At 44.1% G+C, this 14,484-nt stretch overlaps 1 protein-coding gene across 5 annotated transcripts in view; it reads left to right on the forward strand.

The window, feature by feature from the left end:
* Window positions 1-14,484, forward strand: part of LOC100881907 (nephrin) — a 92,722-nt gene that overhangs the window by 67,379 nt on the left and 10,859 nt on the right. The gene's annotated exons all lie outside the window — the stretch shown is intronic.

The following is a 14,484-nucleotide window of genomic DNA, read 5'->3' on the forward strand; positions in this document are numbered from 1 at the left end:
CGTCTGTTTCGTTTCGCTCGGAAAGAAGACAACGACTCGTCGAGCACCGACGTCGAATCCCGTCGTTTTAACGAGCACGACGAGAGAACGCCAACCACGAAATCTCGTCAGCTAATAATAATTTTCGTTTTCCGGCGTAAACGCGTCGGAGAGCCGCCGCTACCTACCAATTATGTCGTTTCCATTCACCCGAAACAGCCAAACTTTCGAAATGGTTTGGTCCGTTTGCAGTTAGAAATACGAAGGAACGTTGCCTGAGCTGTTAGGACTGATGGAACTCGACACGATAAAGAGAAATAGAGAGTCGTGTGTCGCGTCTAATTAATATCTACGCGACTACGCGGAACGAGCAGCTAAATGAGAAACGGATCGGTGAACGCGTGCGAATGATCGAATGAGATTCTCGCTAGTTAGTGCCGTTCGTCAAAGAGTCTCGTGGAAATTCGAGAAACATTGTTCAGTGAACGCGTACCGATCTAAAATTAATACCCCAAAGTGCTTAGACGCGACGAACGATAGCTAGCCGACAACCTTCTTGCTTTGTACCGTGCGATAAATCTATTATCATAATAGGACGTCGTTCATTACGCCGTCTGTCCGCTGCCACTATCGGTGATCTCGTTAGGACCCGGTGAATCCTACGGAAATACGTATACTGGACGGTAACGAGCGGCGATCTTTTCCCTCTTGGATCGACGATGCGATATTTCGGAAATAACGCAGCGACGTGAAGTAAACGCGCGCATATTTCTTCCTAGAGGAAACCACCGAAACAACCTGAACGTATTAACGAACGGTTCGCTTTAACGAAGCCACGCGCGCAACCTTCGCTCGACTATGTCGTATTAATTTCACGGTTGTGCCAGTTTATCGCGAAGGTCCCGATTTTACTCGAGTTTCTCTCTACAAAGGTTAAATCGTGAGAAAACGAGCAGACATTTAAAGCAACAAAGTCGCCAAAGGATCCTCTGATTTACGCGTCGTCGTAGACCGGATTGGTCTCGTCGCGACATCCATTTAGTAAATTCCTTCGACAAAGGTGGATAACTTTAACGAACGCGAAACGTGTACTTTATTCGCCGTGTCCACGGGAGAATATGACGTGTGCGAATTATGGAAGGAACAGTCCTTTGTTTGAACAATGCGCTGTCACCGAACAACCCGGCGGTAAACCGGAAGTTGCGACCCGTCAAAGTCTCTGTAGCCAATCAAAGTTGTACGACATCGTTAAGCACACCCCGACGAGTCGGTCGCGTTATATAACGGAATAACAAACAACCGGCTTTCGCTGTCCCGACACTAACGTCGTCCAAGCTTTCGTGGAAATTTTCCGAGCCATCGAGACGCGTTTTACTTATCAACGCGAAGATTATCGTCTAACAACGTCCACTCGAATTAAATAGGAACGAAAGCGATACCTAGTCGTAATTGAATTTATCGTTGATCACCGAAGGAAGAAACGGTATATCCGTTAACGAGCCAATTACGCGTCCTATCACCTTTTTATTCCTTACGTTCATTTTTCTCGGCTGGATCAACTTTTAACAGCCGTTCGTTCGATTAAACGGTTCCGTGATCTTTTCTCGTCGAGATAAAGCAGATGATTTCCCGTTGGAATACGAGGTGTTTCGATAATGCCTTACCGTTCGCAGTAATAAGGAAGTCTCGTTAACGTCGGGATAACGACGGTAATTTTGTGCTCCGAAGATCGCGCTATAGGAATTCGTCTTCCCGTCGCGTCGGCTACAACTTGCCGGCGAAGAATGAAAATGTGATCCGAATCCTTGTATCTCGGAAGATACGTAAGTATAATGTAGAAGATACAGAAGAATGATATCGCGTCCGCCCGATGCGGATGACGCGAAAGTTTCTCTTCCCGAAATGGGGACGTTTTTACGCGAAAGGTAACTAGGAGCGTTGTAAATTCGTTCGCGCATGCTGATCCGACAGACGTATTTCGAAAAGTTCTTGGAAGGAAGATCATTCCGCTCGGAGTTATAGGTCCGGCGAACAGCGTCAGCTTATAATCGAAAAACGTGTACATACGAGCCGAGGTTCGTTCGTCCGTAAAATTGCAAGGCCGACTTCTATATCCAGCATCACGCGACGTACATACTTAGGTTCTTCGTGAGAGTGGAACACCTACTCACCACCTGGAAGATCGTGTTCTCACGAACGACTTTCGCGATAACTTTCGAAGCCCGTTTTACGATCCTTTACTATTTTCGCGAATACAGCGAAACGTAGCACGAAACGTCCCGGACAGTTTCTTTTTCTTTCCCTGCTTTCTTCGCTTCCGAACTTCTTCGATGCATCGCTACGACTACGAAAGGCTGCGCAGTTGGCGATTTTTCCAAATCGACCGCAACAAACGTACCCGTTATTTAAATTAAAGGCGAATTGCCGGTGTTCAAAGTGATTTGTTAAAAAGGGAGAAATTTCGATTCGATTCGCGACGCTTTTTATCCGTATTTCGCCGACAGACACCGAAATGCCAGCCAACTGTTAAGCTAAAGCACTGAGATCCTCATGGCTGGTAATAGGAGTAATGGAAATATGGATTGCAACGAAGCGACGTTGGCACAGTCAAGGTAACCGGCTGCAAACCCTTAGGGTAACGGAATCGAATTCTGCTCTCTCCTAATTCCGCTTGTCTACAGTCTACAGGTATTCTACTGAAATATCAAATTTCCATATAGCCTGTTAACGGTCAGTGTATCGCCATTTTCAACGTTTCCGTCGCACGAAGAAAGTAAGGGAAAGTACTGTTAGCTAACGAAATTCATTAGACTCGACGTCCCCGGTATTACCGTCATCGTCATCGCTAATAATTATTCCCCGCGACAACCGATGCATCATCGTTTAAATTAAGCTCGGCTTAAATGTAACCGTGCATTATACCGGTGACGATTTATAGTCGGTAATGGACACAAGCTTTTAATTCTATTCTAGATTTTAATCTTCCATACGTTTGTCATTGATCGCATAGTGCCGGGAAAACCGGCAGCGAATTTTCCCGTGAAAAAGAATCGTACCTATTTCCGCTTCTTCGTCGTGTTTCGTTAACGTTGCGATCGAACGTACGAAAGTAATTGCTTTGCCGAATCGTTAATTTTTAAATTGAACCGGCAGGGAAAAAATGAAAGCATCGTTCGACGAGAAATATCAAACAAATCAAACGAAACATCCATTATAATTCTTTAACGGAAATTCTCTAATTTCTCTGATATCGAATCAATAGTCTCCCTCGGACAAATATAAATCGTATTTTTCGCAGTTTACTTCATACGCTTTGGATACGGTTTCCTTTCAAACATCGATTTCAACGAATTAAAAATACCGTCCAGTTCGGGCAACGCGGAAATAGCATTGACCAAACGCGTTTTTACCAATTAGCGAGATCTACAAAGGCTTCGGCTGTGTATTATGCCGCATCGCGAATGAAACCGTTATAAAACAAAAGTTGTTCGAAATATAGAGATTAATGTATCGGTCGCAATACACATTTTCATTCGTCCCGTTTTCATATCGCGCGATGTTGGCAATCATTGTGCGGCAAACAAGAGAAAGATGCGAACAGACGAGAGCAAAGCGTGCTCTCGAGCGTCTGGTAAGCAAACGTCGCGATCCCGTGGTGTAGCCATCGTCACCGTGTGGTTACACGGTGGTCAGGCCAGGCGTTTCCGCTTTGCGTGCTTCCACAGGGATACGAACATTTTAATCAAAAAACCCTCTCGTCTTTTTCCGCGTTTCCGACTCGCGTGAAAAGTGACGTGCGAGTACGCGAAAATGTGTGCTACAAACGGAGAGAAAGATATTCTTGAAGGACAGCGGCTATTAACGTTTTCGAACGTTACGCCCGCCTTTCCTACACGATTTTCCACGTACTTAGAATTTTTAACGCGTCGTGCGTCGACAGCTATTACGCTGGAAACGAAAAGTTGGCGAAAATGTGAAACCGGCGAATTCATTTTCGTTTCGAACGCGAACAGAACTAAACTCGACGCGTCGCGCCGACTCGATTTTCCCTTACCGAGAACCTAACTTTCCACGAATATTCTGCATTCATAACGAATTATGATGCTATTAATAGACCGTTATATTACGTTATTAAATACTGTTGCGGTACGGTAACATTATAACGAATCTTTCAGAAAAAGAGACCGTATCTTTCCGAAAAACATCGATACAGGCAGAGCAGGACGGGTAATTTTCACGAAGAAATCGCTAATCATGGAATCATGAATGCAAATTCGTTGAATCGAACGAGATTGGCGGACAGCTAGAATGACGATGCGACGGTGACGGTCGTGTTCTCGCGAAAATATTGCATCGAAATTCGAAGCGATCGGTAGCGTCGCTCATCAATCACGTTTATCACGGTCATGCGCTGATTTTTCTTTCTTCTGGCCGGTTTTTCATTCCTTGTTGACAACGCCGCATTCGAACAAATATACCGGACGACAAGAAATCAATAAACGGATGAACGGAAAGGGAACGAGCAATAATATATTCGAAACGAAAGCCTCGAACGAGACGAAACTGTGACGCGAATTTTTTACTATTCCGCCGCCTCTATATATAAAAAAATATATATATTATATGTATACATATATATTTTTTTTCTTCCTTTCTTTTCGCTTTCATAGCCGGACATGCATAGGCGGCGTTGCAAAGCGTGCAAAATGCAATTTCATCTGGTTGTTATTACAGTCGTTCAAATATTTTCAGCACGAGTAAATGCACGCAGAGATGATCGACGTACCAACATTATACGTTCATTCGTGCACTTTGCTGCCTCGATCGATGAGTTTTTTTTACGAGACGATAGATCGTGACGTTATTAACCTTAAAACGCGCGAACTGCCATTGTTTTTCGGATAGATTTTTGAAACGTTGTAAAATTGCTCGAGTACGAAGATAAGAATTGCGAAATAGAAGATAAAGACATCGAACTGGTGACACGCGAAGACTGTACTTGATGTTTGGATCGAACGCGCTAAGAAAACATGAAGGAATCTATGCTCGAAAGCGTGAAAATTTTCTTTTCTTTTAGGCTATTCGACTGTACGCGATTTTCATGCCTTTCTGCTGCGTATAAAACGTAGTAGCCTGTGCCATCGATTATCGATATGCTTCCTCGAATGAAATTCCAACTGTCGAATGTTTATCGGCCAAGCTCCATTATTCGTATTCGATTGACGCAAGTAAATTGAATCGAACGAATTCGATCGTCTTCGCTGTAAAAAGCTGAATCGTTTATTTTATAAATTGCAAAAGTATTTTCTCTTTGACCGCTTTGATAATTGCACGAACGAACCGCTGTTTAATTATTTTGAAGCCGGTCAAAGCGTTAAATATAACGATGAATTTAGTTCCTCGAATGGTGCGTGCGATTCAATGAACCGATACAAATGATGGAACGTACTTTAAAGGATAACGTGGATCCGGGCAAATTCGTGAAATAGCAAATTCAACCGTTTGTCCGCACGAAACGTCCATTCGAATGGGTAACTCGTAAGCAAACTCCGTCGATGAATCGAACGAACATCCGTCCTTTCGACTCGTATCCGACAGCTACCAGTTCCAGTCATTTCTTTTTTTCGATCGTTTGGCTATATCCGATCACGAATAAAATCTGTCCGAAAACGAAGACGTCGCAAAAATTATCTTGTACGATAAGATGACGAGTGCCGCAAAAAGACCGGACAATAAATTCGCTGGAACAAATCGTGACAGGAGATTTTTGCGAACGAGACGGTGAAAAGGAAACGACACGGACCGAGTGTAGTTGCAAAAAGCGAGGAAAAGAGCTGGGAGGAAAAAGAAGAGAAGCGTGGGTGGGCCATTGTAGATTCCCTTTTAATATTTAATAAAGTTCCCGCTTGGAGTCGCGAAAGACGTAACGAGATGAAAAGAGGCTATGGAGAGGGTGGCGGAGAAGAGCGACGCGAAAGGTGGCGTTTTTCTCTTAGGAAAACCGAGACCCTACCCATCCGGTCGTTAGTTCTGTGCCGGTAACTCGCGTGTCGGAATGCTCTGGCTGTCGCTGCTGCTAAATTGGATGCGAAGGTTAGCAGTAACGAATAACTTTGTACGGGAGAATGGCGACCGTGTTCCCGTTTTTCCCACGTTTTACGAAAGACGAACGAGCGAGACACGGCTCATTGATTTACGCGGTGAAAATTGCCAAGCACCCTCCTGAGAGTCATAGAATAGAGCCGAACAGCCGGGAATACGAATTACAATTTTCAACGTCGCGTTCAATTCCAAGGGCACCGTTAACGCGGATCATCGGTGATCGACGCTAACTATACCACGTGGACCGAAAGATAATTTATTGTACACTACAATAACGAACTACGCCGATCGCCGCGGTAGCGTTACGTAAACTAAAAAATGGTTACAAAAATTCGGGGGACGATGAAATGACGATGAGCGATCTTCGAGCGATCGCCACGCGGGCATGTTTCGGAGAACGCTACGGCGTTACTAAATGTCGGAAGGCAAACGTACTCGCGTGTACCCGACCACGCCTCGCTATTTCCATACATATACATCTGAATACGTAGGTGTTTGCCCGCGCGAGTCACTTACATCGCGTCGGTGTACACTGAACAGTGATGAACGAGCAAGCAGGAGCTTCTGTTCTCTCTAGGAGAGAAGGCTCTCCCTGGCTACGCGATTTGTGAGCACGAGGGTTGAGACGGCAGTTTCGAGAGTATAGCTGGCGAGGCTGACGCGTTTCCCTCCAAATATATTACGAGAAGCTAGCTGGGCGGCGACTGTCAGCCAGGACAAATTCCTTCGACGTTCCTGGCTCCTTTCATCGCCCGTTTACTCCGTTCCATGGCAGACCAACTAGCTCTTTCGTGGAGCTCGTTCGATTTTCTGCGAACGATTAACCCTTTCAGTTGCCAACCCGTTCCGCAAAACGAAATTCCATGACGATTTTGAGGCCATCTTGATTAACATAAACACGCGTTGGTTCTCAAATTTGCCGATTCAGATTCCTTATATTTTCCTACGATTTCTTGTTCCGATAGCATTCCACGCATCGAGACAATATCAAGTACACCATCCATTCGTTTTTCTTTTAACTTGCGTGAAAAGATAGGAAACGCGCGGTTGAGAAAAGAAGAATTTTTAGCATGAAACAAGAGACGTATATGGCGGAAATATAAAAACAACGCGTTTCTTGTTTTACGGCGACCCGTTTAAATTTTATGCGGTTCTTTCCAGTATCTCGCTATTCTCGACACTGCTATATTCCGAAGGTTTTGATACCGCATCTCGTGAATCGAAATCTCAATTCGACCGATTGCCATCGTCGAATCGTTGCAAAACCTTAGTTTGTGTTTTCCTTACCGTCGATAAATACAATCTCGTCATTGAATCGTTTCGAAGCTTTCGCAATTTTTACCGAATCTACTTTGATATCGCGTATTCGAAACTTTATAACGGTGTAACGATTAACGCGTGGCAATAGAACGATCAGGCTAACGTTCCAAGCGTACCAAGCGTTACCGAATTATTACGAAGAATCGACGCTATCGAGGCTATTGATAATTTTCGTAACTTTCGTTTGTCGCGCGAAAAGATGCCTTATTCGTATCACGATATTGCCAAATTGTTTGTTCGATGTCCTAGCTGTACCTGATCTGAAAGATTTTTAAGCAATTCGATCGCTTCTAACTTATCCAAAGACGAACATCTCGAACACTTTGAGATATTTAATAGTCTTGATAAATATAATGACGTTGAACTGTCTTGAAAATCTGAACGCTCCGATAGCCACGAAACATTATTGATTCTGGAAAATGAAAGACAAACGACACTGTTCGAATTTCAAATTAAAATCGTCCGCTTTGGAAACGATGAAAAAAGAGGTAAAAGGAAAAGGCTATTACCGTTACGAAAGAACAGTTTATATCGTGATACATATTTTAGCTTTATTCGAGTAAGCGCATTGTCGAAAGACACGAATAAATTTCTGCAGAAACGGATATTCATTTCTGTGTGCGTTGCTTTTCGTCCGCAATATCGGTTCGACACCGAATTGCAACGAAATTGTAAATCGAATTTTCAGATTCGCGTTTCGAAAGGTACGAGTTCGAAATCCATACGTCGCACGATGACCGAATTTGTCGGGTGTAGCTTCCTGGATCATCAGATCGCGATAAAGTTATTTTTATAGCATTTACTATGCTCGCGACTACACGTAACGGGTAAAATAAACTTTTGTTCATCGGGATATCCGCAAAAGTAGCTACGTCGAGCAAAACGTCGCGTCGTTCGGCAAATTTACTGACCGATTTCGTTTGTCGAAACTGTCAGAATCGTCGCAGGATCTCCGACGCTGCAAAACGACATTTCTCTTCTTTTTTTTCGCCATTCATCGTGAAGTAACGTCAAACCGGAAGCGATCCTCGCCGGTCTCCAGTTTTTACCATCGAATATACGGCGAGCGCTCGAAAATTTCTCGTCTATGCAAATCGCTTACGCGAGAATTAACGAGCAGAGGCTTTAAAGATTTTATTCGAGGCAGTCTATAGAGAAGAAGAGCCAGAGAATCGAAACTCTGTGTACAAATAAACTATTCGTAAATATTCATAAGACTTTCCAGCCCGGAATTCGTTATAGTTTCCCGACAGAAAATGCGCTCTCCTGTTTGATAATTAAAGCAATTAACATGCAAGCTAGGCAGAAGAACCTGGACAAGATACGCGCACGCTCGGACCTAAGTACTTACTTTCCTTCGGTTTCCGGTTTTTCAATTAGATACATTTTCATGATTTCCTCCGTGAAAGAAGGCGGTTAAGAATTCTTCGCGTGTCGTAGAGCACACGATGACCAAGAAAAAATTGTCCACAGGAAGAAGCAAAAAATGGACTCTTGTACGAAAACTATGTATATGGAGCAGTGTACCTCGACACGTGGAGAATATAGAAACGACAAGGAAGGTTATTTCGTACACGGTGGATGATTTTCGGTCGAAAGAATGGAAGAATTGTCTCGTTGATTGTCCTGGAGAAAAATAACGAGGTGGTTTCACCTTGCCCGGTCGCAGCATCGTGGTTGCTTCGAATCTTTGGAGAAACGATTTTTCGGTAGTCTCGACCCAGTAACGATGTAACCGATGCTTCGCTGCACCCTTATTAAAGAAATCTCGTGGATCGATTTTAAACTGGTTTGTCGGAAATATAAGTTGATGAAAAGTTAAGAATCGCCACGCGTTGCACGACCGAGCGTTACATCGTTACGCGTTAAATGCGCCAAGCATCGTACCGTGCAGGTAAAAGCAGTTGTCGACAAAAAATTCATCTAACAGGAAAATATCGAGCCGCTGGCGTAGCTGGTAATTAAATGAATGGAAACGCGCGGTAAACCCAGGTCATTAGCAAAGTTTTCGAAACGCGTTTAAGAGTACCGTGCACGAATCCTTTCTTGAAGCATTCGGTAAAAGCTGGGTTAGCGACAAGAAAGAGCCCGGAACCGTGCAGCAGATTTTTTCACGTAGCCTGTCTCGATATTACGAATGCTTTTACGGGAACGACGAATGGATCGATGCCTATGATACGAGCTGTCCATATCCTCGAGCATCCGACCCAACCCCGAGCCATCTTCTTCTCCGCCCTTTGCCACGCTCCACCGTTCACCTCCATCATCGAATAGCGACGCTGTTGCTAGCCGCAAAGCGAAACGGCCGTCGCCTAGCCTCGCCTCGCTTTGACGTTCATCGAATTATTTACTCAACGTGTTTTCAAGGCAAGCCGGGATATTTTGCGGGGCTTTTCGTGTCGTGTCCCATTCCGTTCACTGATTTTTCGCGATCAACTGGGAGAGGAATCTTGGAGCAAGGCAGACGAGAACGGGAGGTCGAGCGAAACAGTCTCCTTAATTGCTCGTCAAAGTAAAACAGAAAAAGGGGATAAAAACATGAAAGAAACGAGGGGAAAAAGAAGAAGAATCTAATAATGAGCACTCGAGAGATTAAAATCGCATTCGCAGAGATCAGGGAACACAATTTCGTGGATGAGTTTTAATGACGGCGGAGATTTAATAAACGTTAAATGTTCCCGAATCCCGTAAGAAGTATTAAATGTAGGTATCGTTTCAGGAGATGTTCGTCGGTAAAGAGAGAAGTTGACAGGTGCTGCTGTCCCGGAACTTCTCTCGTCGTTGGAAGTAACTTTACGAGGCTTTTACCAGCCATACGATACAGTATTTTACAAGCAATAAGAACGTCTAGGAAAGTTTCGAGCTTCGTGCTAGGATCTAGACAAGATTTCTCGATGCCGCTATCGTATTTAACCCTTCAGCCGTGAACGACCCGTGCGAGCGTCGTGGATCGAATCTCGACGATTTATCTTCGGATTACTAACCAAATTATTTATTCCTCGACCGATTGTGCCCATAGAGAGCGCTATTCTGTCCATCGAGTATCTCGACGTTATCGATCTTCCGTCCGTTTTCTTTTTGTTTCTGAAAACTTTGCTAGTCACGGTAAGTTGTTGTCCGGTAGCTGGATTATCCGGTCGAATCGCGTTGTTCGTGTCATACCGTAAATACGTAAGCGTATCGATAGCTCTTGCTGCTCGTAAATCACTGGATTCGTAGGCATTCGTAAATTAGTCTATCGACCGCGATATCGGAAATACAGAAAATCTTTTACCGAACGTCGCGTATTTGTCTCGTCGAGTTTTAAATCGCGCTACAACCGATATCATCGTCGTCGGATCGTACGCGGGTATATTCCCGCTTCCGAACGAGTCATTTTCAAATTCTCTTTAACGAAAAAACGAATTTCATAGCGCCGATCGACGTAACGACTTGCGACTGATAACCAACGAAAAGAAAAAGAGGTCAGAATCGCGCGTCGAATTCCCGAATGCCGACTAGAAACGATAAATCGTGGCATTGTCTTCGTACGTTGAAAAGCCATTATCGAGTGCCATTATTCGCACGGCTAAATGGCTTCGTTTCGAATCTCCCCGTGGTCCGCGGTAGAGGAGGGCCGCGTTCGCTATCTGACGATTCGATACCTGCGAAATACCGCCGAGGAAATTTCGCGTTCCCTGAATCGTTAAGCTTCGCCAGTTTCCACCCGAATCGACCGAACTCTAAATTCCAACTCTGTCAATTTCACGCTATCGACGGACGTTAACGGGCTCCCGCTCGTTTCTGCCCGACACTGAGAATCGAGATTTAATTAAAATTCATGATATCGTTATTGCGAGCTGCAATATTTCCGCCCGATTCGTTCCGGTCCGTGAAGAACTTATCCGTGCCGATTTCCCACGTTTCTTTCTCTCTCTCTTACGAGAGAGAGAGAGGGAGAATGAACGAAAATAAACGTTACGTCACGAGTTTCGTTGGGAATTCGAAACTCTGGAATCTCGACGGTTTTCGTTAATGCTGATACCACGAGATGCTATAGACTCTAATTCCACGCGTTCCAAGAGTTTCGCTGCTGCCACGCGTACCAACCAACGGGGATGACTGATGCTTCGTGACGATTACGAAACGTCAACCAAACACCAGCCATCGCATCGTTTTCAACGAGCAAAGCATTAACCGTAATGAACGACTCGCTAAATCGGGAAATTGATCCATCCCTTAACCGAAGCACGGTTCCCCTCAAATTCTGTACGTTCTTGTACACGAATCAATTCTTTCGTATTAGTTTTCGACGCGAAATCCGCTTTCGCTCTCCTATTGTTGCGTCGAAGCTGCCATATCCGACTGAGACCACATAAGCGGAGATAACGGTAAATTGACGTCGGTATGGCGGATGATCCCCATTTCCTGCGAATTTTCCGCTATTATACCTTCAAATTTGCATATTTGTTAATGACGGTATACCGTTGCGACGTCGTGAAAAGCTGTCCTTAGAATGAAACTGAATCCTCGCTGGTCGCGTTCACCTTCCTGGAGAAAAGGGTTAACCAAGATAACCGTGCGCGAATTACGCGGGCTTTTATGCGTGTTGCTCCTAACGATGTCTCTTAAAAGCATGAAAGACGGTGTTAAAGACCATTCGTGTTCCCATTCGAGCGGAATATCTTCGTTAACGAAGCTTTTACTCCAAGCACAGTGCGACTCACCGTTTCGTTGCACGAACTTTAATCGAGTGTTTTAATCGACGTACGACCCACGGTCGTACGGGAGAAACAACCATTATAGAAGGACAACCTATCCTCGAACCTACTACGTCCGGCTTCTTCGATTCGACCGTTCATCGATACTTGCCGAAAGAGAACCGGTGATCTTTCACGGCGAAATCGAGTATTACCGAGGAATAAGATCCTTTATACGTACGATCATTCGATTCGATTTGCACCGTTAAACGGCACTTTCTTCTCGAGGGATGACTCGACGATTCCAATTTATCTACGAACAGTATATCTTTTACGGCAATGCGCGCGCAGAAGATTTTTGACATAAATCAGGCTAGTGACGCGAAGCTACTAGTGCTATACTCTGGCGTATATCGAAACGAGCGATTATCGGACCAAGTGTCGAGAAAGAAACGTTAGAAAAAAACAGCGGGATATTGGGACATTCGACGAGACCGATCGTTGGCGAAATCCTTCGGAGGAACGAATAAAGAGAAATAAAAATAAATCCTTTTGATCGAGAAAAAGGAATTCGTCGCTCGATGCCGCAGCCTTATCAACGAAACATCTTTGTCGTCGGCGACGAGGAATCAGAGAAATCGAGGTCGGACCTGCAGGACACGTAATCCATAGCCCGCGCCACGTCGCACGGACTACGGAGACACGTATCCTTTCTCGATCGGATAGCGCGTGTCCCATCGAACCGAATTCCCGAAAATTTTGCCGAACCACTCCGGGACGCGCGATATCAATCGGATTCATCGCGCGATTCCTCCCGGCCGATATCGAGTCCATCCATCGGCACACGCTGCAGAATTCATATCGCGAAGTGGTTCCTCGTACCGAGACCGATTGTTCGATTTTTTCTTTCTCTCCTTCGATCCGCTCTTTACTCTCCTCCTCTCGGTCTCTGTTACGAGTTAATACCGGCACGATGAAGAGCGTACGAGATGTTCCTCGCCGTTTCAACGACCCTCTCAGCGACGAACGAGACGCGAACGAAGAAAGGAGGAGGATGCTACGTGTATACGTATATAGTTAGCGAAACTACGCAATTATAACATCTATGGAAGTTTGTAGAACAACGTATCGCATGAACTGTTCCGAAACTTCTCCCTCCGAGAGTATTCGTCCCGAATGCCTCTTCGAGTCTCTCTCGATGACACTCCGCTCGTTGTTTATATTCCGAAAGCTAAGAGGGCAAAAGCCTATGCCAACCGCGAATATTGGATACCGCAACCTGCAGCGCGTCAACGCGTTCCAAACTTTGCATCGCGTGCATACGTATTTGTAAATTATCATACGCGGACCTATCAACCACTCTCTATAGTTTCGATTGCTCTCGAAAATCAAAATTCTTTCGAGTAACGACATCCACGAGTAAATATCAAATACTATAGGCCTGCGCTGCTAACTTTTAATACCTTAACGAGTTAAGAATAGCCTCGATGTCGAAGTGCTTCACCTTGGTCAGGCAAATATTCTAACGCTTTTCGGGAACTGAAATCCTGATCGCTCGAGCCACCGCTAGTTACCATAGTCACGGAAGCGAAACGTTCCAGATTCGCTTCGTTTGTTCTTTAATTGCGCGTGTTATTAAGGGACACCCAAAGTGGTAGGGTTGATTTTTTGCACCCTGCTTAAATGAGCCCTCGTAAACGACGCCGTACCGTTTGCTTCTATGCATACAGCACAACGAATTTTCCTAACAAACGTGCCAGTAATGGTAATTAAGTCCAGGCCGAATAGCCGACATATAATTGGGACGTGCTACGTAGAGGGTGCATTTTTTTCAATAATTTTACAATTCGATGAGATGGTCGAAAACTCGGTTCGCGAATGAATAATTTTTGTAGAATAATGACGAAACGAAATTAAAAACGAAACAACGTTAAAGTAAATCTGGTAATGAGGATAATCTAATTTTTCAGAACATTCAAAAATACGTAATACAAATGATGGTTTTTATTTCCCACTTAATCACCGCTGAGTTTTTCCAGTATACAAAGTGTGCAAACATGCAAACGTGACGAGTGTTTTCATCGAGAGACAAAACATTGTTTTTTCCTATTTTTTTTGGTTTTGTTTTTTTTTAATAAAATACAAACCAGATCATTCCAAATATTTCTCTTACAACGTATATTTAAATTAATGGTTCAAAAAAAAAAAAAAAAAACAGGAAAAATGTTGAATACGTTATTCTATATAATATCTGCATACATCCACAAAAGGTACAGTCAACGTTAATAAAGATTTATATTATAATCCTTTTTATTATAACATTTTATCTCGCTCCGAAGTTAACTGAACGACTTAATGCTCACGTATAGGTGTATAGCTGTACGGAAGAGTGCTTTTTGAAGTT

This window comes from Megachile rotundata, chromosome 10 (genome assembly GCF_050947335.1).
Source record: "Megachile rotundata isolate GNS110a chromosome 10, iyMegRotu1, whole genome shotgun sequence".
NCBI lineage: Eukaryota > Metazoa > Arthropoda > Insecta > Hymenoptera > Megachilidae > Megachile > Megachile rotundata.